Below are 26,916 nucleotides of genomic sequence, written 5' to 3' on the forward strand. Positions count from 1 at the left end.
AAAAAAATATTCATTCATTCATTCATCTTCCGAGCCGCTTGATCCTCACTAGGGTCGCGGGGGGTGCTGGAGCCTATCCCAGCCGTCTTCGGGCAGTAGGCGGGGGACACCCTGAATCGGTTGCCAGCCAATCGCAGGGCACACAGAAACGAACAACCATTCGCACTCACACTCACACCTAGGGACAATTTAGAGTGTTCAATCAACCTGCTACACATGTTTTTGGAATGTGGGAGGAAACCGGAGCACCCGGAGAAAACCCACGCAGGCCCGGGGAGAACATGCAAACTCCACACAGGGAGGCCGGAGCTGGAATCGAACCCGGTACCTCTGCACTGTGAAGCCGACGTGCTAACCCATGCTAGCCCGAGCATGCTAACATTCATTCATTCATTCATTCATCTTCCGAGCCGCTTGATCTTCACTAGGGTCGCGGGGGTGCTGGAGCCTATCCCAGCCGTCTTCAGGCAGTAGGCGGGGGACACCCTGAATCGGTTGCCAGCCAATCGCAGGGCACACAGAAACGAACAACCATTCGCACTCACACTCACACCTAGGGACAATTTAGAGTGTTCAATCAACCTGCTACACATGTTTTTGGAATGTGGGAGGAAACCGGAGCACCCGGAGAAAACCCACGCAGGCCCGGGGAGAACATGCAAACTCCACATAGGGAGGCCGGAGCTGGAATCGAACCCGGTACCTCTGCACTGTGAAGCCGACGTGCTAACCACTGGACTACCGGGCTGCCCCCAAAAAAAATATATATATCGGAATTTGCCCAAAGTCAGCTAAGAGCAAGGCTCCAACTTCCTACAACTTGGAACAAGATAAGCTGAATAGCGAATGATGACATCAGCGAAGAATGCTAAATGTTATTTTCACCACATGCGGCGGTTATATTTCATGTTTTCTATGCGTTTAACAACAGCAATATAGTTATACATTTTCAAATCGCATGCACTCCATTGTGTGGCTGCACAGAGGGGGAGAAAATTGAGTTTCAATATGTGATATTTCACTTGCGCATCGCACATTCATTGATGACACATTCTGCTGTCTGTGCCGATATCTGATTCTTTCTCACCTGATGGCTCGAGCAGACAATTCTTCCATTTCTCACCCACCTTTGATTATTCTTCCCGACAATTTTGACACCTACCGCTGTTCTGCAGCACTCAATTATGAAACTTATTTAAAAAAAATAAGCGTTTTAATCTTAGAAATGGCACCTGTTCCGGGCTTGTCTCTGACAGTAACTCATAGCTTTACTTGCTGTGTAAGAAAAGGGGGGGGGGGGGGGGGAAATGAATCGAGCAAGTACAATGGAAGGAATTGTGCATAGAAAAACCTGAAAAAGATAAAACAAGTAGAATGGAAAGATGTCATTAGCTATGGCAAGGTATTTTTAAAGTCTTTCTTTGTATGCAACCAAATAACCTATTTAATTGCCTCTCGTGTCGGCGCAAGAGAGGAGGAGGTAGAAATATTTTGAAGAGAGATGTTTACAAAAGAAGGGCGGCCCGGTAGTCCAGTGGTTAGCACGTGGGCTTCACAGTGCAGAGGTACCGGGTTCGATTCCAGCTCCGGCCTCCCTGTGTGGAGTTTGCATGTTCTCCCCGGGCCTGCGTGGGTTTTCTCCGGGTGCTCCGGTTTCCTCCCACATTCCAAAAACATGCGTGGCAGGCTGATTGAACACACTGAATTGTCCCTAGGTGTGAGTGTGAGCGTGGATGGTTGTTCGTCTCTGTGTGCCCTGCGATTGGCTGGCAACCGATTCAGGGTGTCCCCCGCCTACTGCCCGGAGACAGCTGGGATAGGCTCCAGCACCCCCCGCGACCCTAGTGAGGATCAAGCGGTACGGAAGATGAATGAATGAATGAATGAATGTTTACAAAAGATGATATTGTGTCATTGCTCCGCATAATAAGTGAAGCGTCTGCGTGGCTGATTTAGTGCCATCGCCACAAATGAAGCACAAAGGGGAGTGCTTCATTTTTCCCGAGTGGGATTCAATGAAAAGTCCAATGCAAAGACAACAACTGTTACCCAAAACAGCTTTGTCGATTGACAGATGATGTCACGAGTCTACTGAGCACTCTGCCCCTGAAAAGAAATACTGAAAGCAAAATGGGGGGCGGGGGGTAGTCGAAGCAAAAGATTTGAGTTGGGCTGCTCCATATGTATGAACGTTCCAACAATAATCCGGGTCAAGCGGAAAAAGGAGGAAACCAATTGAAGGACCTCGGCAACATGAAAACATTGTTGCCGAGGTTGTCCTCTAAATGTAATTTTTGCATTTAAAAATGCAGTTACTGTGTTCTTTCTTTTCAGCGTGCGTTCTGAAAGTCTCGGTGGGGGGAAAAAAAAAAAAGTTGAGAAAACACAATGTGTTTTGTCGAGGCCTGCTTCTTTAATCTTGTACTCAAGGTGAAGCTGACTGGTGCTGCCGACTCCCTCGATTTGCCTTTTCTTTTTGATGATGACGCGAATGGTTTTGTGTTGAATACATTTCATGGCTCACTGACTTTGTCCAAGACAGACAAGTGACTTCAACGCCCTCAAAAATCTTCTCCATAGCTTTTACTTATTCATTTTATGACCACAGGAAAGGCCATTACACAGCAGGGGGGAATACAGATCTCATTTGAGGCCCTGATTGGCCACAAGCGATGATTGAACGGAATTATGCAACTTGCATATTATAGAGAACAAGCATGTATCTGATATTTGGCCAATAACTTTTTTTTTTGATTCCGGTCCTTTTGGGGCAAAAATCGTGCCGGATTCTGTCACTTAGATTGACAGCTGTATAGAAAAAAAATTATATGAGACAGAAAGAAACACACACACACACACACACGCATTTAAAGCAATCCCGTTAATAGCAGAAGTTGTTTCTTGTAGTTAAGTCCAGAAATGCTTTTTTTTTTTAAAAAGGGCTTCTCAATTTCCAAGATTCTTCACTGCAGCGCACAAGTGCAAGTCATGCTTGACCCATCGAGCCCCAATGACTCATGGGAAATACTTCAGGTGGAAATTGTAATGATTCTTTAACTCAGGCCACCTCCCTGTGGCGACAGCCAAGCCCATAAATCTATCGATTTCAATCTTGGAAAAAAAAAAAATGCAGTTTGCGGAGAACATAATCCGGGCAGTGATGACATGGCTCAATTCAATGTAACAGCAAATAAATGTAGATTAGAATTAGAAACTGGCATGTTAAACGGTGACCCGATGGGTGAATTCAATGATTATCTTTTCCCCCACCTTGCGATCCTCTCTTGCGTTTCACACTCACGACACCATTGCCACCACTTTTCTTTGAATTATTGCTCGCGCCTTGTCAGAGCGATGATGAGAGATAGAAAGATGTACAAGGCACACAGGCACATGATTTAATGCAGCCCCTATAAAAAGATAAAGTTTAGATTATCCAATCCAATTCATTTTCCGAGCCGCTTGATCCTCACTAGGGTCGCGGGGGGTGCTGGAGCCAATCACAGCTGTCTTCGGGCAGTAGGCGGGGGACACCCTGAATTGGTTGCCAGCCAATCACAGGGCACACAGAGACAAACAACCATTCACACTCACACTCACACCTAGGGACAATTTAGAGTGTTCAATCTGCCTGCCACGCATGTTTTTGGAATGTGGGAGGAAACCGGAGCACCCGCAGAAAACCCACGCAGGCCCGGGGAGAACTCCACACAGGGAGGCCGGAGCTGGAATCGAACCCGGTACCTCTGCACTGTGAAGCCCACGTGCTAACCACTGGACTACCGGGCCGCAGCTTTTTATTTTTTATTTTTTAAATCTTCCCCTTGACTTGTGTGTACCACTGGGGAGCTCTAAGGCCGACCATGTGAGGATCAAATGCAATAAAGTTTGTATTTCCCGACATTTTCAGCGGGAAGGAACTGTACGTAAGGAAAAAGGGCTCAGGATGTATTGATTTTATCTTCCTTGTGAATCGCGCAGGACTTTAAAGCGCCTCGCGGTTTTGTTTGCGCGGTGTTTGCCTTCAATCCGCAGTTAGGCCCGGATGACTGTATAGAGGGGTGGTGGGTGGGGGGGGGGGGTGGAGAGAAATGAAATGGCACTGGCAGCAACATGTTGAGAGATCCCCGCTGTCGTTTGAACACCGACCATTTGAAAATGCTCCCTTTGTCACCTTTGTTATCGTCGGCTTCATGCGATCAATCTGAAGGCTTCATGATCATCAAAGTCATGTAAACATGTTCCAGTGTTGCTTTTGTTTTTTATTTTTTTTTTCTGCTTCTGTTTTCCACAACGCTTGCAGGAGGCAGCGCTTGCAGTCACACTCTAAACATTGTGTCCATTTGTTATTTTTTTTTTTTAGAACAGTGAAATATCATGGGCGGCCCGGTAGTCCAGTGGTTAGCACGTCGGCTTCACAGTGCAGAGGTACCGGGTTCGATTCCAGCTGCGGCCTCCCTGTGTGGAGTTTGCATGTTCTCCCCGGGCCTGCGTGGGTTTTCTCCGGGTGCTCCGGTTTCCTCCCACATTCCAAAAACATGCGTTGTTCGTCTCTGTGTGCCCTGCGATTGGCTGGCAACCGATTCAGGGTGTCGCCCACCTACTGCCCGGAGACAGCTGGGATAGGCTCCAGCACCCCCCGCGACCCTAGTGAGGATCAAGCGGTTAGGAAGATGAATGAATGAATGAATATACAACAAGGGGGTGTCCAAACTCCTTTCTTTGGGCGGCCCGGTAGTCCAGTGGTTAGCACGTCGGCTTCACAGTGCAGAGGTACCGGGTTCGATTCCAGCTCCGGCCTCCCTGTGTGGAGTTTGCATGTTCTCCCCAGGCCGGCGTGGGTTTTCTCCGGGTGCTCCGGTTTCCTCCCACATTCCAAAAACATGCATGGCAGGCTGATTGAACACTCTAAATTGTCCCTCGGTGCGAGTGTGAGCGTGGATGGTTGTTCGTCTATGTGTGCCCTGCGATTGGCTGGCAACCGATTCAGGGTGTCCCCCGCCTACTGCCCGGAGACACCTGAGATAGGCTCCAGCACCCCCCGCGACCCTAGTGAGGATCAAGCGGTTAGGAAAATGAATGAATGAATGAATGAATGAAATATCATTTATCTCTCCTTGTGTGTTGAAGGCATTCAGTTATCAATGACAACCTTTAGGACGCGTGCGCCATTCCAGCGGGAACGCGCGCAAAATACACTTCAACATTTGCCACGATCATTCAAACCGGCTGTCCGTCCGTCCCGAGGCAACAACTTTACACTGTCATTCTCAAATCATTTCCTCGTTCCGTCGCGGCCTGACAAAGACAATCTGCACGCCCGTTTTGAAGAATTTACCATTTTTGACTTCATTCATTCGTCGCAAGTTGTCAATGCAGGTGGAACTCTTACGACTCCACTTGTCTGTTGTATTACGACGTAGCGATGAAGATTATGAAGCATTTTATCCGTGTTTTTACGAGCAGCCGTTTCTTTGAGCCCAGTGAGAAGGGGTTTAGATTCTCGCTCCGTAATTTGTACATTTCGATGAATAATGGAGGAGACTTTGAGAGCGAAGGTGCATCATGCACTTCTGAAGCCCATGGTTCCCAATTAGGAGTGTGGATTGGTGCCAGAGCACATGTTTTTTTTTTTTTCTCCTCCCTCTACTGTATTTGCTGGCACTTTTGAGACCTAGCCTCCTGAAGAATTAATGAGAGCGGCAAACAAAGCAGTACTTGCCAGAGATATTTCATGCTGCCTTCACAAGTTTGCCACTGTGCAGCAAGAGATTGTCACATCGCATGCCCGCACGCAGCTGCTTTCCTAAATGGCTGAGGGAGCAGCATCCATTTATATCCGCAACACATCTTTCTGACTGCTTTGCTAGCGCGATAGCAGCGGCCACTTTTTTGTCGTTTGACATCCACACCAAAATACTCAATAATGATCCTGCTGGAAGTGATTTTTTATTTTTTTAGTCTAAACTAAATCAGCTTTTATCTTTGAGGAACCTCCTTTTACTTTACTTTAAAATGCCTCAAGGCACAGCAGTCTTTAAAAAATTTGTTAAATAAGAAAACAAGCCCTGTTAAGGGAGAACTAAAAGAATAGAAGAGATCATTTGAGGTTGAAGGTTTCTTTTTTCCCAGCCAGCCAATGGTTTTTGTTTTTTTTTTTTTTTGGTGAAGAGCAAACCTCTTACCTGGCTGACAGTGTGAGCTGTCACTTCAGCCTTCATCGGAGCTGTCACTACTTCCTGGTGACATGTCGTAAAAACAGCTGGCACCATCAAAAAAGACGAGAGGGGCTTACATGCTCCCACACACCTGGGACATGTTTCTTCAGCGGCTGCAAGGGGGTTGGAGCGCAACCTTGACCGGGTTGGGGAGCCTTATTTTGAAGGTTTCCTGACCCGGTCAACTATTTTTAAGACACGTCACCGGGAAGAAGTGACAGCTCCGATGAAGGCGGAAGCGACAGATGAAATTGTAAGCCAAGAGTTTTGTTCTTCCAAAATAAAAAATAAAAAATCATAGTCTGGGGGAAAAAAAACAAACACATTTTAGCATAAGAAGACAAAATGAACGTCATAGTGTTCGGGTTGTAGATGGGAGTCACCCTCAACTGGCTGCCAGCCAATCGCTGGGTACACATAGACAAAAAAAAACATCCCTGCTCACAATCACACACAAACGTAAATGTTCAAAATGTACACTTTATGAAGTTTAGTACATTTACGTGGATTACTTCAAGGATGAATCTGCCACACCCAAGATGGCGGACACACGGATGTACCAACCCCAGGATTACATCTTTTAGCAACCCGTTGAATGAATCATCAGCTATATGTTGGCTGCCAGCCAATCGCTGGGCACACATAGACAAAAAAAACCCATCCCTGCTCACAATCACACACAAACGTAAATGTTCAAAATGTACACTTTATGAAGTTTGGTACATTTACCTGGATTACTTCAAGGATGAATCTGCCACACCCAAGATGGCGGACACACGGATATGCCAACCCCAGGAGTACATCTTTGAGCAACCCGTTGAATGAATCATCAGCTATATGTTGGCTGCCAGCCAATCGCTGGGCACATATAGACAAAAAAAAAAAAAACAAAACATTCCTGCTCACAATCACACACAAACATAAATGTTCAAAATGTACATTTACCTGGATTACTTCAAGGAGGAATCTGCCACACCCAAGATGGCGGACACACGGATGAGTGAATCATCAGCTATATGTGTACCAACCAAACCCCCAAAGGCCAGCATTCCCTTTTTTGAATCAATTTAGTCCACAGGGTAGAGCCATCGTTTGCAAAGAAAACCTTTACCAGCTTTTCCGCTACACATGCTACGTTACGGGAGTGAAAATGTGACAAAAGCACACAGACGATAGGGACCGAGGTTCATTCAACCACAGCAGGGCACCGCAAAGGTACCCCCCGCCGCACCTGATATACTAACGCAATGCAACAATGTATTTTTGCCTTTCAACCCGATAATATATGCAGTTGTTTTTGCTTGTTGTCGTTTTCTTCAAGAAAAAAGTAGCATCCCGCTCAGTGCATACTACCGAGCATCTCGCTTGAAACGCCTCATGACAAAACTCGAGTTGAAATTGTGTTGCTGGCGACTGTCCACGGTACCCCCACGCCAAGATGTTACTTTGATCTTTCTACAACATCCACATTGCATGATTTGCCATTTTACTTCCTGTTGTTTTTTCGTCTGCATATTGCATGACGCCTTCTGCAGTCCGGCCAAGTACGACAATGCCCGTGTTTAAAAGCATTTGTGTGTTCATTTGCCTGCTGGCTATAAAATATTAAACCCCTCAAATCGTTATTATGAGAATTGAAGGAAAAGTGCGCCGACAGGTATGGCAGCCTCGGTCACACGCTCCCTAGTATTATCCCTGTTTTTGTTATTTTCGTTTGTTTTTGGCGACCCTGAGCGGCTTACTTACACGAGGGAAAAGTTGCTGCGCATTGGAGAGTCTACGCTCGGTCTTTTTTCACCAGCACACGAAAATCCACAAGGTTTTTCGGAGCTAATCGCGAGCGGAGCGGCTGCGCTGTACGGAGCATGGAGACGCCGCCGGAGGAGGGGGAAGCGAGCCGGCGTGCTCGTCAAGCTCAGGCAGCGCGGATTTCGAACCCCGCTCCCATCGATCCATCTTGCTAATCTACGATCTCTGCCAAACAAGATGGACGAACTTATTCTCCTCACAAAGACCAACAAAACATTTGCACGTTCTGCTGCGCTCTGCTTCACTGAAACCTGGCTCAGTGACCGCCATCCAGATCCCGCGCTACATCTACCCGGCTTCCGCCTTCTCCGAGCCGACCGCGACACGGAGCTATCGGGGAAATCGAAGGGTGGTGGGATTTGCTTCTATATCAACGAAGAATGGTGCACTGATGTCACGAAGCTCGACGCACACTGCAGCCCGGACCTGGAGTCGCTGTCTTTAAACTGCAAGCCATTCTACTCGCCACGTGAGTTCACCTCCTTTTTACTAGTCGGTGTTTACATTGCGCCACAAGCTAACGCTAACACGGCGATACAAACGCTAGCCGAACAAGTAAACAAACTCGAACTAAAATACCCAGAGTCACCCCTGATCATTTTGGGCGATTTTAATAGAGCACATCTTAACCGTGAACTTCCCAGATATAAGCAGCACATAGACTGTTTCACCAGAGAAGGCAACATTCTAGATCACTGCTATACAACAATCAAAAATGCATACCGATCGGTCGCCCGCGCAGCATTGGGTCTTTCTGACCACAATTTAATCCACTTAATACCTACATACAGACAGAAACTCAAATGTGTTAAACCGGTTGTTAAGACTGTGAAAAAATGGACAGATGAAGCAAAGCTAGCTCTACAAGAATGCTTAGATTGCACTGATTGGGGCGTCTTTGAAACTTCAACGGGCACACTGGATGAATACACAGACACTGTAACATCATACATCAGTTTCTGTGAGGACATGTGTGTACCAACGAAGTCATTCTGCTCCTTCAACAATAACAAGCCATGGTTTACTCCCAAACTCAGGCAACTCAGGAAAGAGAAAGAGGCCGCATTTAGAAGTGGAGATCGGGCACTGTACAAACATGCCCGAAACCAATTGACAAAGGAAATTAACATCGCAAAGAGAAGCTATGCAGAGAGGCTGAAAAACCAGTTCTCTGCTAACGACTCTGCATCTGTATGGAATGGCCTGAAAGCAATCACTAACTATAGAATGCCATCCCCCCAAACAGTGAACAATAAGGGTTTTGCTAATGAACTAAACATGTTTTTCTGCCGATTTGAAAAGGACACCCCCATTTCCCACACACACCCACCTCTACCAGAAACCACTCTACCTAGCCCCCCACCCTCTTTTTCTCCACTACAGATCCACGAACAGGACGTGAGACGGCTCTTCAAGCAGCAAAAGATCAAGAAAGCTCCGGGGCCCGACAAAGTGTCCCCCTCCTGCCTGAAAGTCTGCGCTGACCAGCTGGCTCCGGTCTTCACACAAATCTTCAACAGATCCCTGGAGCTGTGTGAGGTCCCATCCTGCTTCAAACAGTCTACCATCATCCCAGTTCCCAAGAAATCGGCAACATCGGAACTGAACGACTACAGGCCTGTCGCCCTGACGTCTGTGGTCATGAAGTCCTTTGAACGCCTTGTGCTGAATCACCTAAAGAACGTCACTGGACCCCAGCTGGACCCTCTCCAGTTTGCCTACCGGGCAAACAGGTCTGTGGAAGACGCAGTCAACATAGGTCTGCACTACATCCTCGAGCACCTCGACAGCACAGGGACCTACGCAAGGATTCTGTTTGTGGATTTCAGCTCTGCGTTCAACACCATCATCCCGGAACTCCTCACCCCCAAACTACTCCACCTCGGTGTGTCCCCTACGATCTGCCAGTGGATCCTCAGCTTCCTGACGGGACGGACACAACAGGTGAGACTGGGAGCAACAACATCATCAATACGCACTACCAGCACTGGTGCCCCACAGGGATGTGTCCTCTCGCCTCTGCTCTTCTCTCTCTACACAAACGATTGCACCTCAACAGATCCAGCTGTCAAACTCATAAAGTTCGCAGACGACACCACGGTCATCGGTCTCATCAAAGACGGCGACGAGTCTGCGTACCGCCAACAAGTGGAGCAGCTGGAGCTTTGGTGCGGCCGACACAACCTCGGGCTGAACACGCTCAAAACTGTAGAGATGATCGTGGACTTCAGGAAACATTCTTCTCCTCAGTTGCCCCTCACACTATCCAACTGCCCTGTGTCAACCGTCGAGACCTTCAAGTTCCTGGGAATCACAGTCTCCCAGGACATGAAGTGGGAAGTCAACACCATCTCCATCCTGAAAAGGGCCCGGCAGCGGATGTACTTCCTGAGGCTGCTGAGGAAGCATGGCCTGCCACAGGAGGTGCTACGACAGTTCTACACTGCAGTCATCGAATCAATCCTGTGTTCTTCCATCACGGTTTGGTTTGGGGCCGCCACAAAAAAGGACAAAATCCGACTTCAACGGACAGTTAGGACGGCAGAAAAAATCGTTGGCACCGCCCTACCCACTCTTGAGGACTTGTACACTGCAAGAATCAAGACAAGGGCACGGAAAATCCTCCTGGATCCCCCGCACCCTGCCCACCACCTTTTTCAGCCACTCCCCTCAGGCAGACGCTACAGATCCATGCGCACCAAATCCAGTAGACACTTGAACAGCTTCTTCCCTCTAGCCATTAACTCCTTAAACAGTCACTGACAGTCACTCTTCTTGCACCACAAAATGGTACTTCAAAACTAGTGGTTACTCTAAAATGGTTCAATGATTTTGTTGTTTACGATGATACTAGTGCAGCGTGTTATACCGGAGACAAATTCCTTGTGTGTTCTACATACTTGGCCAATAAAGATGATTCTGATTCTGATTCTGATTCTGAAAAACAGTGAGCTCTAAATCTACGCCTTGTTGTTGTTGTTTTTTTTTTCCCCTTCCTATTAATCTGAACATAAGTAGAATGACACTTTGCCTCGGTGGGTGTCGGGGAGTAATGTTCTGCAAAACAAATCGGAAATAACAGCGGCACTGTGCTGCATGTGCAGCCATTAAGAGGCCGGCGACTGTCAGCCATGCGCAGTCAAACGCTTTTCATGAAGCCAATAAGACAATTAATACGCTCTTTGAGGCACGCAAATGGGCCGCACACGCAGACGCGTAAAGTCAATTCCTCTCTTAATCTAATAACATGGCAAGTCGTTGAGCGCCTTGTAAAAACATCTCAATTGTTTGTTGAAGCCAGGCTTTAAAGCAGGGGTGTCCAAACTTTTTGCCAAGGGGGCCAGATTTTATGTGGTAAAATGTCGGGGGGCCGACCTTGGCTGACATTCTTTACATTGAACAACAATATTGTTCAACAAATTTTAGTAAGCCAGTCTGTTTCACATTTCCATTTTTATTTTAATTTCAACAATCTTAAGAATTTCTTTTGGTTCATTTGAAACAGGAATTTGAAATATGACATATCAGTCAATATAAACACGGAGTGATGTCTCGTTAACTCGTGAGTGATGCCCTCTAGTGTCTAAATGCTTTTACTCATTTAGTGAATGCTATTACTCATTTAGCCACTAGAGGGAAGCAGTACTCTATGAAACATCACTCACCAGTCTACGAGACCTCAGTCAATGCAACACGTGTTCCATTGCGCCCAACCTGCGGGCCAGACGGCACTGATTTTATGACAGGGGCCGAGGGCCGGATGAAATTCGACCGCGGGCCGGATTTGGCCCCCGGGCCGGACTTTGGACATTTTTGCTTTAAAGCTATAACGCTTTCAATTACAGTAGTGATGGTTTGAAAAAAAAACAACAAGTAAATTACTGACCACATTTCGGCTCCTTTTAATCACGCCGTCAACAATAGCAAACACTAGAAATTGCGATTCCGAGTGGTCACTCGCTCGTTGGAACGAGACAGCTTGGCCCACGCAACAAATTTTCTCAGTGTGAAATTGAGCGACTCTTTTTCCGCTTGCCCGTCTTCATCTGAAAGGCGTCCAGTGTCCTTGAGCCTCCGACAAAGGTCAGCTTTCACAGCTTTGTCTCACTTTTTACCCTCATTCTTTGGCAGTCTCCTCCAAAGGCCCGTCCACTCGTTCAGCAAAGCGCGCCGAGGCAAACAACGGAGTCGCTTTTGCAGCTCGGGCAAATTACACGACCTGCCATGTTGGGGGTGTCGCAGGTAGCCCGGGCCCCACGGGAGATTTACCGGCTTTAATTACATTTCTCTTGCCGGCCGTTGAGGAGAAAGGAATTAAACGGGACAGTTTTCTTCATCAGCTCTCACTCTGTGTGTAACCAGCCCGGCTTTCCAAATGAAAAAGTGCATTGATGTGGAAACGCGGTGCTGCATCCACTCGTGCCTATGCGGTAAACAATGGCATGCCTGTGTGTGTGCGCGTGTACGCGTGTGTGTATACAAGCGGATTCAAGTTTGGAAAATGGACTCCTCGGCGTGGGCTTTGCTTTCTAGCAACCACTGAATGGAAATGTGTTCCTGCTGATTGCTGTCCTTGGAAAGTGAACATCTGCTGGCAGCGGTGTTGCAGTCAAATATTCTCTGCGTGAGGAACATGAACCCTCTGTGTGGGCACCAAAACTGGATGATGATGTAGCGTGGCCAATATCCCGATAATGTAGCACCTTCTTCAAAAAAAATGGACCACTCTCATTGCAGTTGTAAGTTCATAATGAGGTGTTCCACAGGGATCACTACTTGGTCTCCAGCTGTTTAACTGAGACGTATCTCGGAATGAAATTTCCTGTTGACTGATATGATTCGAATCGAAACGTCAGCCTTATTCTCACACTTTTCTCATCACTTGTTTCCATTGTTCCGTCATTGCATTTGCCATTTCATCCTTTTGTGTCGGTCTTGCTCGGCTGCAGCGTGCATTTTTTTTTTTGTCCCTCTGGATGCGCTCGGAGATGGCCGAGCTACAGCTGAGAATTTACTGCCCCATCAGATGCTTCTTAATGTATAAAGTAGAGCATAATGGCTATTGAACAGCAGAGAGAGTTATGATGCACGGTATTTATACCCCTGGCCCCTGAGTCCGATAACACCGTATTGAGATTGAGCTGCCCGCCAAAAGCAAAGAGGGGGAGTCGAGGAATACCGGCCGCTCCACGCGCATGAAGGGCAGAAAAGGGAAACGGGAAACACCTCGAAATGAAATAGGGCCAGCACGGTCCGCGGTAAGATAAGACCGTCTCCGGCTAAAGCGGCGTATTAATCCTGATGTATTCTGACATGCTAATGTCAGAGGTCATGAAAGAATGCCAATGGATGAAGACACGACCTTTCATCCAAGGCTGCGGTTGAGGCTGAATCTGATGCGCTTTGACCTCGTTCCCCCGAGAAGAAAAGGTGTGAAAGCCAATCAAAGTTAAAACTCATGTGGGATTAAACCTGGGATAACTTTGCCCTGTGGTTCCTTTTGTGTGTGTGGATCGCGAGCGTGTGTGTGTGTGTATCTGCTTACAGTGGAGGTGTGTTTGGGTGTGTTTGTAAACACAGGAGAGAAACCTGAGAGGCTGATGCTCCTCTGCTTGGTGTTGACAAGAAAGTGATGCCACAGTGTGGATCAATAGCTGAAAGTGCTGGATAAGAGAAACGCACACAGCGGGGTGGGGGGGGGGGGTGTACATATAACGCAAAAAAATTATATATATATATATATATATATATATATATATATATATATATATATATATATATATATATATATGAGCGGCCCGGTAGTCCAGTGGTTAGCACGTCGAATTCACAGTGCAGAGACACCGGGTTCGATTCCAGGTTCCGGCCTCCCTGTGTGGAGTTTGCATGTTCTCCCCGGGCCTGTGTGGGTTTTCTCCGGGTGCTCCGGTTTCCTCCCACATTCCAAAAACATGCGTGGCAGGCTGATTGAACACTCTAAATTGTCCCTAGGTGTGAGTGTGAGTGCGAATGGTTGTTCGTTTCTGTGTGCCCTGCGATTGGCTGGCAACCGATCCAGGGTGTCCCCCCGCCTACTGCCCGAAGACAGCTGTGATTGGCTCCAGCACCCCCCGCGACCCTAGTGAGGATCAAGCGGCTCGGAAGATGAATGAATGATGAATGAATTTATATATATGGCGGGCCAGTGATCCAGTGGTTAGAGCGTCGACCTCACAGTGCAGAGTTTGTGGGTTCGATTCCAGCTCCGGCCTCCCTGTGTGGAGTTTGCATGTTCTCCCCGTGGGTTTTCTCCGGGTGCTCCGGTTTCCTCCCACATTCCAAAAACATGCATGGCAGGCTGATTGGACGCTCTAAATTGTCCCTAGGTGTGGATGGTTGTTCGTTTCTGTGTGCCCTGCGATTGGCTGGCAACCGATTCAGGGTGTCCCCCACCTACTGCCCGAAGACAGCTGGGATCGGCTCCAGCACCCCTCACGACCCTAGTGAGGATCAAGCGGCTTGGAAGATGAATGAATGATGAATGAATTTATATATATGGCTGGCCAGTGATCCAGTGGTTAGCGCGTCGACCTTACAGTGCAGAGGTCGTGGGTTCGATCCCCGATCCGGCCTCCCTGTGTGGAGTTTGCTTGTTCTGCTGCGTGGGTTTTCTCCGGGTACTCCGGTTTCCTCCCACATTCCAAAAACACGCATGGCAAACTGATTGAACACCCAGAAATTGTGGCATTGGCTGATCAGAAACCTTCAGCGTCCTTCCAGCGCAGTCTCATACTGTCAAAGTAAAAGGCAGACTGACTGTATCTAAGAATTGCGAAGGGCTACTTCCCGTGGTTGCTTCTTGAATGACTACGATGGCCTCTGCACCATCACGTATCAGCCATGTAGACGGTTTTGTTGTTTCTGACGTTGTGGTGGATTTTTAATTTCATTTGGGTCAGCATTGTGAAGGAAGACAAGTTATTGATTTCTGTGTGAGGGGGCTGGTGAGGGAGGGGGGAGCTTAAACGGATAGGCTTGTCTTCTTGGGGCTTGGGTCGTGACAACACGTGGCATATGGCCTTAAATCTTTGAGCAAATCGGCTGCCAAAAAGGGCAAGATTCAAACATCAGCTCGTTCCACTCGCCTCAGTTGGGCAATCGAACACCGTACGCAGTTATTTTTACATACGGGGCGATACTGGTCACGGCGCATCTTCCATCTCATCAGTACGCAAAAGTAAGATTGTTGGATCTGACCGTGTGGGACAGTCGTAGGAGGATCTTGTCTGCCGACGCAGCATCGCATAGCGCGCCTGGGTCACGATGCTGACAGGCTGAAGTTGTTTTTGTTGTTTCCAGAGTGGCGCTCGGCTCAGAAATGGCCTCCGGGGGTCAACCGTGCTCTTCAATTGCGAGCTCAGGAGCGCATTTCCGGCTTGATGAGAGAGGAGGGGTTCGCACTGAACACAAGTGGAAGCCAAAAGTAGGAAAATGCTGAGAACTTGAGAGTATGATGCCAAGTAGCCAAACATTGATCGAGATCTTCAAGTGCATTTTAGCATTCGGGAAGCACGTCCCAAGTGGACTATCTCTGTTAATACTTGCGACACACTAACACAGGAGGAATCATTCTGAATAATTAGGCCTTTCTGCCTTGCTCTCCACACAATTACTGTATGTATGTTTTTTTTTAATGTATTTTTTGGTGATTATTTTCAAGAATATGGTATGAAATGGCGGCCCGGTAGTCCAGTGGTTAGCACGTCGGCTTCACAGTGCAGAGGTACCGGGTTCGATTCCAGCTCCGGCCTCCCTGTGTGGAGTTTGCATGTTCTCCCCGGGCCTGCGTGGGTTTTCTCCGGGTGCTCCGGTTTCCTCCCACATTCCAAAAATATGCATGGCAGGCTGATTGAGCACTCTAGATTGTCCCTAGGTGTGAGTGTGAGCGTGGATGGTTGTTCGTCTATGTGTGCCCTGCGATTGGCTGGCAACCGATTCAGGGTGTCCCCCGCCTACTGCCCGGAGACGGCTGGGATGGGCTCCAGCACCCCCCGCGACCCTAGTGAGGATCAAGCGGTACGGAAGATGAATGAATGAATGAATATGGTATGAAATGTTCTACTTTGCATATGGACAGGTCGATAACAGTATTTGCAATCGAAAAAAAAATCACACCCCTCGCTGATAGAATTTTTTATTTGGATGAGGGGGGGGATCATTTGACACAATTTCTTGAAACTTGCCAATCAATTTAAATGTGCAGAATATCAAAAAAACAACATCCAAGTGGTTTAGCGAGAGAAACTGCATTCAAATGCATTTATGGGTTGACACGTGACTTGCCATTTTCCGGAGTAAATACAAGTCAAGTCAAGAGTATTTTTCCGGAGTAAATACAAGTCAAGTCAAGTCAAGAGTATTTCTCGAGCACTTTCAAACAGCCATCGCAGCATACAAAGTGCTGTACATGGAGCGATTTAACATACACAATAAACAGTAAGACGAATCCGTAATAAAGGCGGTAGAAAGCACCAAGCAGTAAAATCAAGAACAAATCTAAGTCATGCTGAGTCGAACGCCAAAGAATACAAGTGAGTTTTGAGGAGGGCTTTAAAGATGGGCAGCGAGGAGGCTTGCCGAATGTTCGGTGGGAGGTCATTCCAGAGAGAGGGACCAGCAACAGAAAAGTCTCGATCCCCTCTGAGCCTCAGTTTAGTTCTTGGTACTTCTAGGTCTGTCGCTGCGTCACCGACGAGACCCGTTTTGCTTGCTCCGCGCCACACGAGGCCCTTGCTGCAGCAAATAATAAAAAATCCGCTGCCGTGTGTGAAGGCGGAAGCCTGTCTGTGATGTGGGTCAGTTTACATACTTTCCATTTGAATACATCAGTAAATCGATCAATATCCGAGTCTGGATGTCACATTCACGGCCTTGTAACCAACCGGGCGACGTCTCGCTGTCGGGTGAGGAAGAGGGCGGGGCGCTTTGACGCTTTGGCACTTCGGCACGCGGGCACGCCCTGAAGGGCAGTTGACTTTTATTTTTTTTTCTATGACGGATCATTAGGGTACGGAAGAGGATTTATTTTTCTTCAGTGGTCTTAATCCTCATCCGGAGGGTCACCTAGTGAGGAAAAATAAATCAAAGACAGAATTTCCATCCATCAGCAAGCGATCTTGCTTATCACTCAATCGCAACTGATGGTTGCAAGAACGGCCCAGTCAACGATTTGACATCCGTTCCCAATATGGCGTTGCGCGTTAAAATGAACCACGGGGGGGATTATTAAAACGACACACAAAAATGAGGAAGACCAGATATTTGTCCGACTTCACAGCATTACTCTTTTTCTCCGTCAATAACTCAAAATGGGCGGTCGGAGGTCTAGGATGTGGTTAGCGGGAGGGCACCGGCACACCAGAAGGAAGGATGGAGCAAATGGTGATGCAAGCTCCAACACGGCCGTGCAATCCAATCCAGAGGAAAAATAACAGAGACATCGATTTGAGAACAGACACCGTCTTGGCCTAAGGTGGGATGATTGGGATTGGGAACCGGCTGAGTGATCCTGACGGCAATTTCAAACCCCGCCGCACGCCCACGCGGGGAACGCTCCGATGCATGCATATAAAATGATCCGCGAGGATAATAGGAGAAGCACACGCGGGCTGCTATCGCGATCACGGTCGCAGGCTTTCCATGAACCTGGTTTGATATGCGGCGTCCTCCGATCGCCGTGTCTCGGTATCGCTGCGTCTTATCTGTCGTTCACATCAACGAGAGCGACGGACCGATGGAACAGTGCTGGCAAATATTGCTCAGTCAAAATTGCCTCGAACATTTTCAGATGCAAAAGTTTGCCCGGCAACACCGGTGCCCTTTCAATTTTTCATTTTTTCTTTTCTCGCTCCACACTTGAGTGTAGGAATCATTTTGGACAAGTAGCGAGAACAAAATCATCCATCCAAGCGTGACATTCAGGCCTGTTGACTGATATCTCGCAGCCTTCGTTTTGTTCTTCTGGGTTTGGAACGGGAGCACCTCTGACACGCATCTCAGCACTGGCAACCGTGTGGCGACAGTTGGTTTGAAGTCCAGCGCTGCTTTTTTTTAATGATAACACTTCACTACTCCCTTTTAGGGTGTGCACCTCTCTACAAAAGACAATTCAATTCACTTTTCAATGTGCGGGTTGCAAAACTATTCAAAGAAAAGTGAAACGAATGCAATATTTTTTTTTACAAACATTTGATTGAACTTGGCCAGTCTTGCAAATGAGTGGTTCCCTTCGAAGCTCGAGCGAGCGCTCCGATACATAATGATTCGATAGGTATCTCAGAGTATTATTTTGAAGTGGAACGATCCGTCTTGATTCGATTCGATGCACTTGCATCTTTTAAATTAAAAAACAAACGAACAATGTCCCTGTTTATGTGACTCACCTATGACAACAAAATATAAATATACAGTATATCATATAAGGCGGCCCGGTAGTCCAGTGGTTAGCACGTGGGTTTCACAGTGCAGAGGTACCGGGTTCGATTCCAGCTCCGGGCCTCCCTTTGTGGAGTTTGCATGTTCTCCCCGGGCCTGCATGGTTTTTCTCCGGGTGCTCCGGTTTCCTCCCACGTTCCAAAAACATGCGTGGCAGGCTGAATGAACACTCTAAATTGTCCCTAGGTGTGAGTGTGAGTGCGAATGGTTGTTCGTCTCTGTGTGCCCTGCGATTGGCTGGCAACCGGTTCAGGGTGTCCCCCGCCTACTGCCCGAAGACAGCTGGGATAGGCTGGGATAGGATCAAGCGGCTCGGAAGATGAGTGAATGAGTATATCATATAGTTCTGGGTGGCACGGCGCTCGACGGGTTAGCACGTCCGCCTCACAGTGCAGAGGTGCAGGGTTCGATTCTGGCTCCGGGCTTCCAGCGTGGAGTTCGCATTTTCTCCCCGTGCCCATGTGGGTTTTCTCTGGGTTCTGCCGTTTCCTGACACTTCCAAAAACATGCCCGGCACGCGAATGGAAGACTAGAAATTTTGTGAGGGTGAGCATGGATGGATGTTGGTCTATGTGTGCCCTGCGATTGGCTGGCAAACGGTTTCCGGGTGGACCCCGCCGACTGCCCGAAGATGGCTGGGATAGGCTCCGGCACACCCGTGCTGCACCGGTTTCACGTGCCAGGGCTAGAGCCAATTTCTGCAGTGGAAAAAGAAAGAACCGGCGCTAACCTGGGCGCTAGCCCGCAACTAGCGCAAGCGCGGTGGAATAGGGCCAAGCGTGTTGTTGTGGCGTTTGGGTGCCACCAACACTGTCTTGCTGCTCATCCTCCAACAAATATCTCATTTTTGACAAGTGTGAAATGGCCAAAGCAATATGATGACAAGGAGAAAGAAAAGTCACAACTTTTTGTTTTGTTTTTTTTAGCAAATGTCACCCGCAGAGCACAGTAGAGTCGCCGAAACAAGACACAGTGGGGCGGTTTTAATTCAATTTTGCCTCTGTGGGTTTCAGAAGACGAATCGCTCCATAAATTCCACTGTGTTGTGGTAACACGTGCATGTATTTATCGTCGTGCACGAGGGGGTCTCTTGCTCTCATTTCCAGACACAATCAATCAATCGTATTTAGCGTAAACGTGCATTAATGGACCCGTTGGTTTGCCTACATTGTCGGGAAACGACACCAGAAGACGGACCGCTGTGGTTAATGGCCAAGACGGATTTCCCAATATGCGGAAGAACCGAACAAAATGTGGAGGGAGCGGAGTCGTAAGGGGGAGCCAGATGGCTTCGCCTGGCAGGCCCACATCCTCGGAGCGCGTCAAGGACACAGATTCAGAGAATTTAACACCGCTGAACAAGAAACATGGACAGAGGGGTCAAATGCGTTTTTTGGAACAAGATCCCTGCGCTGGAGAAACCTTTTCTGCCTCTTTGGAAGGACCTCCCCCGCCAAACGTTGGGCAAGCCCCCCCTCACTGCCCAACTTGAAAACTGGTCTCAAAACTAATTTGCATTCTTTGGCTTTTGACTCAGCGTGAGACTTGCTTCTCAATTGGGACTGTTTTTGCGCTTTGGACTATCTTGCCCTCGAAATACACCCGAGGTGAGTTGAGGCAAAAGATCCGACCCCAATGGTCAAATCATTTGAAATATTCATTCATTCATTCATTCATTCATTCATTCATCTTCCGAACCGCTTGATCCTCACTAGGGTCGCGGGGGGTGCTGGATCCTATCCCAGCCGTCTTCGGGCAGTAGGCGGGGGACGCACTCAATCGGTTGCCAGCCAATCGCAGGGCACACAGAAACGAACAACCAGTCGCACTCACACTCACACCTCGGGACAATTTAGAGCGTCCAATCAGCCTGCCACGCATGTTTTTGGAATGTGGGAGGAACCCGGAGCACCCGGAGAAAACCCACGCAGGCCCGGGGAGAACATGCAAACTCCACACAGTGAGGCCGGAGCTGGAATCGAACCCGGTACCTCTGCACTGTGAAGTCGACGTGCTAACCACTGGACTACCGGGACGTCATTTGAAATAATTTCTGTTCAAAGCTGTTATCGCAGTTTGTCGTGCCAGCGAGATTTGGTGTAGGGCGTTCTGCTTTATTTCTTTTTCTTGTCGTTATCCTCGCGAGGATAGCGATAAAGCGACGGACACGAAGTCGACGCAGAGCGGTTAAGCCACGAACAAACTCCGGTCGTCGGCGCGTCTTTCGAGGCGCGTCGTGAAAATCCATCTTTGATGAGACACTTTGGATCACGGAATAAGGGCCCGTTAGAAATAATTGGCGCCGTTTCCAACGCTTTTATTCTGGATGTGGGAGTCACCACGTGTGTGTGTGTGTGTGTGTGTGTGTGTGCAGGCCTACAGAATAGTCAAGGTGAAGTTGTCGCAATGTAAAAATGACGGACTTGAGTGGAGCAGCGATGCCGATGCTTCAGACAGCTCAAACTGGGAAAGACAAAAAATTTTTAAAAAAGCCTCTCCACAGCTGCGTGTCTCTTGATCTGTGAGTGGCACTGGCGCACGGACGTGCTGCCAGTGCACAACTGCCCCCCCCCCCAACCCCCACACCCGCCCCGCTACCCACTCCCCCACTCTAAAAGTGGCACATGTCTCCTGGGGGGCGCACGGGGGGGGGGGGGGGGGTGCTTGAAATTGACAATCGCCAATGCTCATTAGCGTACGTCCTGGATTTATTTTGGAGTTAATTTCCGAATGACTTGATTATATATCGGAAATTATTTGTTGGCGTTCACCCCACTTGCAGCGGTTTGCGCAAGACGTTCATTACTTTGAGAGTCTCGGAATAAGTATTCTGCTAATTCTTTGTCACACGCCCGAATCAAAAGTTGATTCATCACCAGATGTTGCGACTGAATTTGATATGACAGGCGTTGGACTCAGCATGACTTAGATTTGTTCTTGATTTTACTGCTTGGTGCTTTCTACCGCCTTTATTACCGATTCGTCTTACTGTTTATCGTGTATTTTAAATCGCTCCATGTACAGCACTTTGTATGCAGCGATGGCTGTTTGGAAGTGCTCCAGAAATACTCTTGACTTGACTTGACTTGTTCTTGATTTTACTGCTTGGTGCTTTCTACCGCCTTTATTACCGATTCGTCTTACTGTTTATCGTGTATGTTAAATCGCTCCATGTACAGCACTTTGTATGCAGCGATGGCTGTTTGAAAGTGCTCTAGAAATACTCTTGACTTGACTTGACTTGTTCTTGATTTTACTGCTTGGTGCTTTCTACCGCCTTTATTACCGATTCGTCTTACTGTTTATTGTGCATGTTAAATCGCTCCATGTGCAGCACTTTGTATGCAGCGATGGCTGTTTGAAAGTGCTCTAGAAATACTCTTGACTTGACTTGACTTGTTCTTGATTTTACTGCTTGGTGCTTTCTACCGCCTTTATTACCATTTCGTCTTACTGCTTATCGTGTATGTTAAATTGCTCCATGTACAGCACTTTGTATGCAGCGATGGCTGTTTGAAAGTGCTCTAGAAATACTCTTGACTTGACTTGACTTGTTCTTGATTTTACTGTCTGGTGCTTTTTACCGCCTTTATTACCGATTCGTCTTACTGTTTATCGTGTATGTTAAATCGCTCCATGTACAGCACTTTGTATGCAGCGATGGCTGTTTGAAAGTGCTCCAGAAATACTCTTGACTTGACTTGTTCTTGATTTTACTGTCTGGTGCTTTCTACCGCCTTTATTACCGATTCGTCTTACTGTTTATTGTGCATGTTAAATCGCTCCATGTACAGCACTTTGTATGCAGCGATGGCTGTTTGAAAGTGCTCAAGAAATACTCTTGACTTGACTTGACTTGACTTGACTGTCCGGCGTACGTTCAGAAATGGAAGAATCGCTTCTGTTTTATGTTTCGTTTCCCAACTTTCCACGCGTGCCACTTGGTGTGATTTACACTTCAGCCACGGCGGTGAATACAAATGAAGCACAGTACAGCCGCATTGTACATAACTCTGAACAGTAATCGTGCTTGTTGCACATAAATAAACGTCTGGGTTGCTCCACCGATGTTATAAAACATTTGAAACGGGGGGGGTGCGGTTAAACCTGGAGGAAATAGAGGTTCTGCTGTAGATGCAGACACAGTAGCGTTACTTTTTTATCAATACTGTGCTCCTGTTCACATGTTAGCATGTTGCGTATGCCGTTTCCACCAGAACCACGTCATCTGCAAAAAGCAGCAATGAAATACTCAGACCACCAAAGCGGACCCCCCTCACTGCCTCGGATGTGCTTCGAAATTCTGTCCCTAAAGGTTATGCACAGAATCGGTGATAAAGGGCAACCTGGGCGCATTTTCCAACCCTCACTGAAAACAAAAGCGACTTACTGCCGGCAATGTGGACCAAACTCTGTCATCGGTAGTACGGGGACACGACAGCCCGTACCGAGCGGGGGGTGGGGCGGTACGACATGTCCCCCACTCATAAAATGTGCGTCTGCATGTGCATTTTAATGGGCGAGGGATGCATTTACAACCAATTTTTGTTTGAACGGTGACGCTGAACGAAAAGGCGAGTTGATCGTCTAATATCGAGAAGACTGCCCCCAAGTACTGTGCTTACAGGGACCAAAAATTGTCGTTAAGACAGCCTTGAAAATGTGGATTATGGTTCTGATGTACCGGATTAAGCTTGTCAGTTCACGTTGACTGACGGCCAGGACTAATTTAGCATATTCAGCGGATTCTGAGAATGTTTGGGAATATCTTCATCTTCCGAGCCGCTTGATCCTCACTCGGGTCGCGGGGGGTGCTGGAGCCTATCCCAGCTGTCTCCAGGCAGTAGGCGGGGCCACCCTGAATCGGTTGCCAGCCAATCGCAGGGCACACAGAAACGAACAACCATTCGCACTCACACTCACACCTAGGGACAATTTAGAGTGTTCAATCAGCCTGCCACGCATGTTTTTGGAATGTGGGAGGAAACCGGAGCACCCGGAGAAAACCCACGCAGGCCTGGGGAGAACATGCAAACTCCACACAGGGAGGCCGGAGCTGGAATCGAACCCGGTACCTCTGCACTGTGAAGCCGACGTGCTAACCACTGGACTACCGGGCCTTTATTTTTTCTCTCTCTCCATTTAAAGATTGCAAAGCTTTGGAATATATCAAAAAGTCCCTTTATCATTCCTTTTCAGTTCTTTAAAGGTCGTTTTTTTGTTTTTATTTGATCTCTTTTCAGCAGCCCGACTCACAGGCCGACTGTGCCGTGCCATTAGAACGCTCTTAGATTGATACGGAATTGCCACGCTTGTTCTGTAAGTGCATTTCAGAGTACGGCGGCCGTCCTTTGGGAGAACACAGATGGACTGTTTACCATCGCCGTTGTCATTGCACGTTTCCTCATTTCGTGTTCACTTTTGAGGTCCTCTCAGTCGGACATCTCTTCCCCCTTTGCCTTTTTTCATTATTTACCAATGATTCACCTCAGACATACGCCATGTGACATTTTATGGCAGTGACTAAGAGAAGCGTTCAGGCCTTGCATGAGACGTTGACGGTTCTTTAAAAGCCTTTTTTTTTTTTTTTTTTTGCCAACCCAATTTTGACGTTGTGTGTGGGCGGCTTTCGCTATTTTTAGATCTACAAATTACATACGTGTCTCAAACTGATGGAAAATGTAATTGTATAAAAACATTTTATGGCTTATTTCTTAGGAGTTGCTTTTGTGTATTTCTAGTGCACTTTTAAATAACCACCACTGTACACAAAGTGCTGTACACGGAGCCAACATAAGTCATACAACAAACAATGAAGAAATAGATGAAAAGCAAAGAGAGTATAAAGCACAAAGAGGAAAAATGAAGTCTCATGCTGAGTCAAAAGCCAAAGAATTCAAAGGAGTTTTAAGAGGAGTTTCAAAGGTGGGCAGCGAGGAGGGCTCGCCTAACAAAGCACCAGCAACAGAAAAGGCTCGATACCCTCTGAGCCTCCGCTTAGTTCTCAGGAACTCTAACAGCGTCTGGTTTGCAGACCTGCGGCACCAGGAAGGTGCGGAGGAGCTCTAAAATGTGTCGGGAGCCAGTGAAGGGATGCCAGAGTAGGAGTTCTGTGCCCCCTCTTACGAGTAGCAGTCAAGAGATGAGCAGCGGCATTTTGGACCAACTGGAGATGCTAAGTGGAGGATTGGCTGACTTCAAAGTCAAGTGCGCTGAGTAATTTTTTAATTGAGTAAATTTCCTCATTCATTCATTCATTCATCTTCCGAGGCGCTTGATCCTCACTAGGGTTGCGGGGGGGTGCTGGAGCCTATCCCAGCTGTCTTCGGGCAGTAGGCGGGGGACACCCTGGATCGGTTGCCAGCCAATCACAAGGCACACAGAAACGAACAACCATTCGCACTCACACTCACACCTAGGGACAATTTAGAGTGTTCAATCAGCCTGCCACGCATGTTTTTGGAATGCGGGAGGAAACCGGAGCACCCGGAGAAAACCCACCCAGGCCCGGGGAGAACATGCAAACTCCACACAGGGAGGCCGGAGCTGGAATCGAACCCGGTACCTCTGCACTGTGAAGCCGACGTGCTAACCACTGGAGTACCGGGCCGCCCTAAATTTCCTCATTGTGGGACAAATTAAGGATATCTTAAAACATGTTCTTCCGGTCCGATAAATTGATTAACGGACAAATAAGCAACAGATTAATCGATGATCAAAATAATTGTGAGTTGCAGCGCTCAATGTGAAAGAAGTGACACTCGCTGAATACTTTTGCGAGTATTCCAAACGTCGTGAAAGTACTGTGTACCACATAAATAAACACATTAAAAACTCTCTCAGTCCAAGAACCCCTCCCCCACCACAAAAAAAATGATTCAACATGATTTGAAGGTGAATTGGTGGAGAATAAATTCAGTTTGAAAAGCTCATTCTTGTGGCTTTTAGCTGATGGCTCTGATTGCTCATAAAACAACCGAGTGGTTTTCAGCCCCCGTTTCGTAATTTCTGCAACCACACAACGCAATAATTGCAAATAGTAAGTCGTGCATGTGTGTGTGACAGACCCTAAATAAATAAATAACATAAATAAAACCTGTATTTTACGAGGCTCTGCTTGCACCTGAGTCACTCGCCGAGCAGCCCCCTTTATCAGAGAGGAGCAGCAGGATGGAAGAGCACATCTTGGGCTGATAGCGAGGCTGCTGCTTCTGGCTTAATCCCGCTCCCTGCTCGAGAAATAAAGAAATAAATAAACAAGGACTTGAGAAAGGGGGTGTGTTGGGGGGGGGGGGGTAAAAAAAGAATCCGTTGTATCGAGAGCAGTTCAAAGGCTTTCAGCCATATAGAGGAAATCGCTAGTTGCGATCCCAAAGATAAAGATTGGGCGGCAGTGACAGGAAATGCTGACGGGTCGTCGTGCAGGCGCACTTCACTGCATTTCTAAACACATTATTGATTTTCACAAATCAAGTTATCAGTTTGACTGTGTACGTTTCTTAAATGTTCACACGCACTCAATTTAACGGCTCGTACGCGACTCTCGGCTGAAACTTGACAAGGTGCCTGGGTTCAAATAGTCGAATTGCATCTGACACTTAAGAAACGCATTAGTCGGAATGATGTCGGGGAAGCCTTTGCGATGCTCTCTGCATTCGATCATATTTCTCTGTTTTGCTCGCGGAAATCACATGGCGTAGCCTTTTTATTGCTTGAAACGACCCCTGTCCCGGATATCAAATGTTGCCGACCTCTCTTTCTCAAGTCAATTTTTCCTACATGTGAAATAACAGCCAATGTTTTTAAATTTCCAGTTTTAAAGCGCTGCTGCCGACAACAAAGTTATTATCGAGTCGTGGGACTGATCAAAAAAATGACACTGCTGATTGTTGCTTCCATCTGGTGGCTGCCAGCTAGTTATTAGCGACTTATCTGCTAATGTTTACGTGGATCGGGTGTTCAAACTCATCTCGCATTTTTGCTACAAATGATTCAACGGGTTTCTTGTATTGCCTTGACAAAGCACGCACAACAGCTTTCTCCTCAACATCGCTCCGGAAATACCGCCAATGCAGGTGCATCTCTTGTCCAAATAGCTTCATCTTGGAAAGTCCTGACCGCCTGGTAGCTGCGTGTTTCACGATACATTTCGTCACTTTGTTACAAATCCTCTCTGTGTACTGCTGCTTCTTTCATTTCTGTTTAATTCAACGAACAAGCTTAGCAGGGAGACTCCGGTGGGCTCGAGCCACGCGCATTTCCACCACGTCTAGTGAAACAAATTTGCTGACCACCTAGCAGGTGGATGTGCCGCCCGCTCCCAAACCCGGCCGACGCCCGGTGCCGGTCTGCGGAGTGATGGTTGCGGACCAGTGGTTTGAATTAGGACATTTAGTTAATTTAAAGTCTAATTTAA

The 26,916-nt window shown here is 47.6% G+C and overlaps 1 protein-coding gene and 2 long non-coding RNA genes across 9 annotated transcripts in view; 1 reads left to right on the forward strand and 2 right to left on the reverse strand.

Annotated features, from left to right (window-relative positions):
* LOC127599126 (uncharacterized) lies at positions 1 to 26,887 on the reverse strand. Its single transcript, XR_007962007.1, has 2 exons — positions 24,916 to 26,887; positions 1 to 178 (listed from the first exon to the last, which is right to left on the reverse strand). It is a non-coding gene; the product is annotated as an uncharacterized LOC127599126 (long non-coding RNA).
* LOC127599008 (protocadherin-9) overlaps positions 1 to 26,916 on the forward strand; it is a 174,901-nt gene that overhangs the window by 67,769 nt on the left and 80,216 nt on the right. The window lies entirely within an intron of this gene.
* LOC127599130 (uncharacterized) lies at positions 6,386 to 7,859 on the reverse strand. Its single transcript, XR_007962011.1, has 2 exons — positions 7,113 to 7,859; positions 6,386 to 6,881 (listed from the first exon to the last, which is right to left on the reverse strand). It is a non-coding gene; the product is annotated as an uncharacterized LOC127599130 (long non-coding RNA).

The sequence above is a fragment of the Hippocampus zosterae genome, chromosome 4 (assembly GCF_025434085.1).
Source record: "Hippocampus zosterae strain Florida chromosome 4, ASM2543408v3, whole genome shotgun sequence".
Taxonomy (NCBI): domain Eukaryota; kingdom Metazoa; phylum Chordata; class Actinopteri; order Syngnathiformes; family Syngnathidae; genus Hippocampus; species Hippocampus zosterae.